Source organism: Dromiciops gliroides, chromosome 3, assembly GCF_019393635.1.
Source record: "Dromiciops gliroides isolate mDroGli1 chromosome 3, mDroGli1.pri, whole genome shotgun sequence".
Lineage (NCBI taxonomy): Eukaryota > Metazoa > Chordata > Mammalia > Microbiotheria > Microbiotheriidae > Dromiciops > Dromiciops gliroides.
Window position 1 is genome coordinate 604,760,776 of NC_057863.1, and position 6,000 is coordinate 604,766,775.

Consider the following 6,000-nt stretch of genomic DNA (forward strand, 5'->3'; position numbering starts at 1 on the left):
CACTTAACCCCAATTGCCTCACAAAAAAACCCAAAACAAAACAGGTAAAGGAATCCTACCAAATTCCTTGGAAGATATAAATATGGTTTTGATATGTAAACCAGGAAAAGTAAATATAGAGAAAGAAAACTATACACCAATTTCCCAAATAAATGTCGATGCAAAAATTTTAAATAAAATACCATCAAGGAGATTACAGCATGGCAAAGAATTGGAAATTAAGGAGATGCCCATCAATTGGGGAATGGCTGAACAAGTTGTGGTATATGAATATAATGGAATACTATTGTGCTATAAGAAATGATGAGCAGGCAGATTTCAGAAAAACCTGGAAAGTCTTAAGTGGACTGATGCTGAGTGAAGTGAGCAGAACCAGGAGAACGTTGTACACAATACCAGCAACATTGTGTGATGATCAGCTATGATAGACTTGGCTTTTCTCAGCAGTGCAATGACCCAAGACAATCCCAAAGAACTCATGATGGAAAATGTTCTCCACATCCAGAAAAAAGAACTGGATTCCAAATGCAGATTGAACTATACTGTTTCTACTTTTTGTTTTTGTTTTTTAAGTTTTTTCCTTTGTGTTCTGATTCTTCTTTCACAACATGACTAATGCAGAACTATGTTTAATGTGATTGTACATATACAATCTATATCAGATGGCTTTCTGTCTTGGGGAGGGGTGAGGGAAAGGAAGGTGGGAGAAAAATTTGGAACTAAAAATCTTATGAAAAAATGTTGAAAATTATCTTTACATGTAACTGGAAAATAACAAAATACTTTTATGATTAAAAAAAGGACATCACCCTCCTGATGTCATTGGTCCTCTTAGAATGAAGGACAAACAACAACAATCCCCTTCAACCCTTAAGTAAGCCATATTTTGTCTGAGAAGGTTTGGCCACTTCCTAGAGATCAGGCAGTGGAGCCAGGAGAGAGAAGTCTAGCAAAGCTCTTTGGGGGAGAAACCACTAACAAGGAGGGGAGAGAGAAGAGAGTCTCATACCCTGGGGCCTTGACTTGGCAGTGGGAATAGGAGTTGTCCCAGTAATGGCAGAACACCTGGTCTAGTAAAATGAGGGGGTTGGATGAAGACCCAGGGCTTGCTGGAGGAAGAACTAAGGTTTCTCTGGGGGGCATTCTGAAGTTGAGAAACAGCTTGGAGCTGTGTGTAGGGTGTAGGCCTCTATATTAGAGCCTGGGTTCAAGTCCCATCTCTGGTATAGCCTAGCTATTTTATCTTGGCAAAATCACTTAACCTCTTAGTGTCTCGGGCAGCTTTCTAAATTGCTGATCTGCATATCCCAGAGGGTGTTTGCTTCATTGGTGCTTCATTCTTGCTCATCCCCCACATCCCCCCAACTTCTGAAACCCCTATGGAGGCTCCCTGAGAGTTAAGGGAAATCGTGACTCTACCACTGAATCCCCCCCAAAAATCACCTGACTACAGCAGGGTGCCTCAACCTGTAGTCAGCCTCTGCCCCAAAGCTTGGTCCTTGCTGTTCCTTCTCCCTCAGCTCAGATGGGACCATATGGTTCATGGGAGCCAGGCAGGGCCCAGGTGTTCTCTGAGCTAATGACCCCAATCTGGCTATGATGGAGTACCCAGAATCCTTTGTGAGTGATCGTCCTTCACCACAGCCAAGGCTGATGCAATAGTCCTTGCAGAATTTTCTTCAGCTGAGCACTCTCTCTGCCCAAGGACTTGCTCATAATAGCTAACAGTTAGATAGTGATTTAAGATTTACAAAGCACTTTACATATGCTATCTCATTCGATCCTACCTTGACCCCTAAATACCTCTCCCCAATCTCAAAGGGAACTCAGACTGTAAAGAAATGGCCTTCTAGAATAGGATAAGCAAAGGAAGCTAAAACTGGAAAAGATTTTTGGACACAGAAAGTCAAAGTGAAAGGGGAGCTTAGAACATAGAATATCGGAATAGGAGGGAACCTTAGAACAACAGATTTCAGAGTTGGAAAGGGCCTTAGAACACAGAAAGAGGGAATTGAAGTGGCTTTAAAATACAGAATATCGGAGCTTGGACAAAGTAGTAGAAAGGGAGAACTGGATTGGGAGGCAGAGCTGGGTTCAAATTCAGTTCCATTCCCTTACTACCTGTGTGACCCTGGGCAAGTCACCTCCCTTTTCTGGGCCTCAGTCTCTTTAACTGTAAAATGAGTAGGTTGTTTTGTTTTTAATTAAAAAAAATTTTTTTCAGGGCAATGAGGGTTAAGTGACTTGCCCGGGGTCACACAGCCAGTAAGTATCAAGTGTCTGAGCCTGGATTTGAACTCAGGTCCTCCTGAATTCAGGGCTGGTTCTTTATCTACTCTGCCACCTAGTTGCCCCAGTAGGTTGGTTTTTAAAGCTTTTTTTTAGCTCGGAATCCTCTGACATTAAACTATTAGAACTGGAAGGGCTGAGGGATCACTTAGGTCTCTCTGTTTTACTGAGGAAATTAAAGCCCATAGGGATTAATTTATTTGCCATTTTGTTCTCTCCCCCCACACACAATCTTAATTTTATTTTTTTCCAGTTACAGTAAAGATAGTTTTCATCATTCATGTTTATAAGATTGTGAGTTCCAAATTTTTCTCCCTCCCTCCTCCCTCCCTTCCTCCTTCCCCAAGACAGAAAGCAATCTGATATAGGTTATATATGTACAATCACATCAAAGATATTTCCACATCAGTCATGTTATGAATCAGGATAAAAGAGAAAAGGGGGCAGCTAGGTGGCACGGTGGACAAAGCACTAGCCCTGGATTCAGGAGGATCTGAGTTCAAATCTGGCCTCAGACACTTGACACTTACTAGCTGTATGACCCTGGGCAAGTCACTTAAACCCCATTGCCCCACCAAAAAAAAAAAGGGTAAAAGAGAAAAAACCTCAACCCCCAAAAAAACACACACCAAAAAAGGGTAAAACTAACATTTTCCATTTTATTCTACAGCATCCCCCAAAAAACAATTATCAGGAGAAGAAATGGGATATCTGGATAGAGTGTGAGATTTAGAGTCCAGAAGAGCTGTGTTCAAATCATGCCTCTGATGCTCATAAGTTGGCTGATTCTGGGCAAGTTATTTAATTTCTTTGTATCTTAATTCCCTCATCTATAAAATGACATTAAGGGTTTTCTCATTTGGCCATTGGCCTTTGATGTCTCTTTCAATTCTATGAGCCTACTATTAGCCAGACTTGTTTTCCAGGGAGGAATTAATTCATCAATAATACAATAAAATACCTTAACCTGACATTCAAGGCCCTCTATAGTCTGGCTCCACTTTGATTCTCCAGCTTTATTTCATATGATTTCTTTCTCTACATTCTTGCCAAACTAGATTACTTTGGTTCTTTTCCCTACTAAATTCAGTCTAGCATCTCTCGCCTCTTGGATTTGAGCAGACCCTCCTGCATGCCCAAGAAGCACTCTCCTCATTTCTGCCTTTCAGAATCTTTCTCTTCATCTCCCTGGGGCCATCTTTGATTCTCCCCATCTAAAAGTAGTCTCTTTTTTTCCAGAGTACTTTGTCTTTTTCCATATGTTGCCCAGTAGACACCTCACCTTGTTTTATATGTATTTATGCTTGTGTTCCAAAGGTACAGAAAAGTGCCTCTACCACCACTGCCACCCCATAGTATAAATAAAACATCTTTATATCAGATACTGTGTCATTTTAGTTTTAGTATTCCAAACACCTAGAACAATGCTTTATGCAGCAAAGTATATAGAACACTGGAGTGAGAAATGCCTGAGTGCAAATCCTACTTCAGACACTTACTAGCTGTGTGACCCTGGGAAAGTCCCTTAATCTCTGCCTGCCTCAATACTCTTATCTGTAAAATGGGGATAATAATAGCTCCTAACTCCCTAAATAATATTTGTAAAGACCTTTGCAAGCCTTAAAATGCACTATAACTGCAAGCTATTATTACTATGCATAGTAGTGATTAAATGTTTCTTCAATGGAATCTAATTGGTTCATTGACATGAAGGTGTAAATGGCGTACTTATCAAATCTGAGAAGCTAAAAACACTAGCTAATAATAGAATCAGACCTAAAAGGACCCCAAGAGGCTGGAATCATGGACCAAAAAGTTAATATGATAAAGTTTAATGAGGATAAATGTAAAGACCTATTCTTGGATAAAAAAAAAATCAATGACACAAGTTCAGGCCAGGAATGACAAAGGTAAACAGTTTGTATAAACAAGATCTGGGAATTTTAATACACTGAAAGCTTAATGGGAGTCAATTGCTTGACACTGATTGACTGGTTGATGGACATGACAGCAAGAAAAACTAATGAGGGGTAGCTAGGTGGTGCAGTGGATAGAGCACCGGCCCTGGAGTCAGGAGTACCTGAGTTCAAATCCGGCCTCAGACACTTAACACACACTTACTAGCTGTGTGACCCTGGGCAAGTCACTTAACCCCCATTGCCTCACTAAAAAAAAAAAAAAAAAAAGGAAAAACTGACGAAATCTCAGGCATTGTAGTTGGAACAAAGGAAATGCTGGTCCCATTGTGCCCTGCTGCAGTCACGCCTCAGCTAGAGAATTGTGTTCAGTTCTGGGTAGCCCATTGATAGACTGGAAAACATTCACAAGAGGGCAAGTAGGATGATGATAGCGATGGTGGTAATGATGATGGTGATAGCCTCAAGAACAGTTGTTGTTTTTTTAAAGAATCAGCTGAAAGAATCCATTTTGCACAAATAGATCTTTCCAAAGGTAGAGTGTCACTAGGTTTATATCACAAAGAGGTCATAAAAAAGGGGAAAAGACCTAATGTACAAAAATATATATAATAGCTTTTTGTGGGGGCAAAAATTGGAAATTGAGGGAATGCCCATTAATTAGGGAATGGCTGAATAAATTGTGGGATATGAATATAATGGAATATTATTATGCTTTAAGAAATGCTAAGCAGGATGCTCTTAGAAAAACCTGGGAAATCTTACACTAACTGATGCAAAGTGATGTGAGCCGAACCAGGAGAACATTGCACACAGTAACAGCAAAGTTGGGTGATGATTGACTATGAATAACTTAGCTCTTCTCAGCAAGACAATGATCAAGGACAGTTCCAAAGAGACTCTCAATGGAAAATACTATACACATTCAGAGAAAGAACTGATGGAATCTGAATGCAAATTGAAGCACAATTTTTCTTTGTTTTATTTTTCTTGGGTTTTTTTCTGAGTTTTCTTTTACAACATGACTAATTTGGAAATTTGTTTTGCATGACTGCACATGGATAACCTATACGAAATTGCTTACCACTGTAGGTAGGGGGGGGGAAGAGAAGGAGGGAGGAAGAAAAAATTGGAACTCAATTTTTTAAAAAGAATGTTAAGGGGGGCATTTAGGTGGTGCAGTGGATAAAGCACCGGCCCTGGATTCAGGAGGACCTGAGTTCAAATTCAGCCTCAGACACTTGACACTTACTAGCTGTGTGACCCTGGGCAAGTCACTTAATCCTCATTGCCCTGCAAAAACAAACAAACAAACAAAAATTCAATGTAAAAAGAATGTTAAAAATTGTCTTTACCCATGACTGGAAAAATAAAATACTATTTAGAAACAAAGGTGGAGTGGTTTAGCTTGATAGGTAGTAGGTTCTTCCTTATCTCAGACAAAGCAAAGGCAAAAATAGATCTAATTAAAAGAGATAAGGAAGGAAACTACATCTTGCTAAAAGGTACTATAGATAATGAAGTAATATCAATATTAAATATGTATGTGCCAAGTGGTATAGCATCCAAATTCTTAGAGGAGAAGTTAAATGAGTTACAAGAGGAAGTAGACAGTAATACTATACTAGTGGGGGATCTGAATCTTCCCCTCTCAGAATTAGATAAATCTAGCCACAAAATAAATAAGTGAAAGAGGTGAATAGAATACTAGAAACGTTAGACATGATAGATGTCTAGAGAAAATTGAATGGGGATAGAAAGGATTATACCTTTTTCTCAGCAGTACATAGCACAT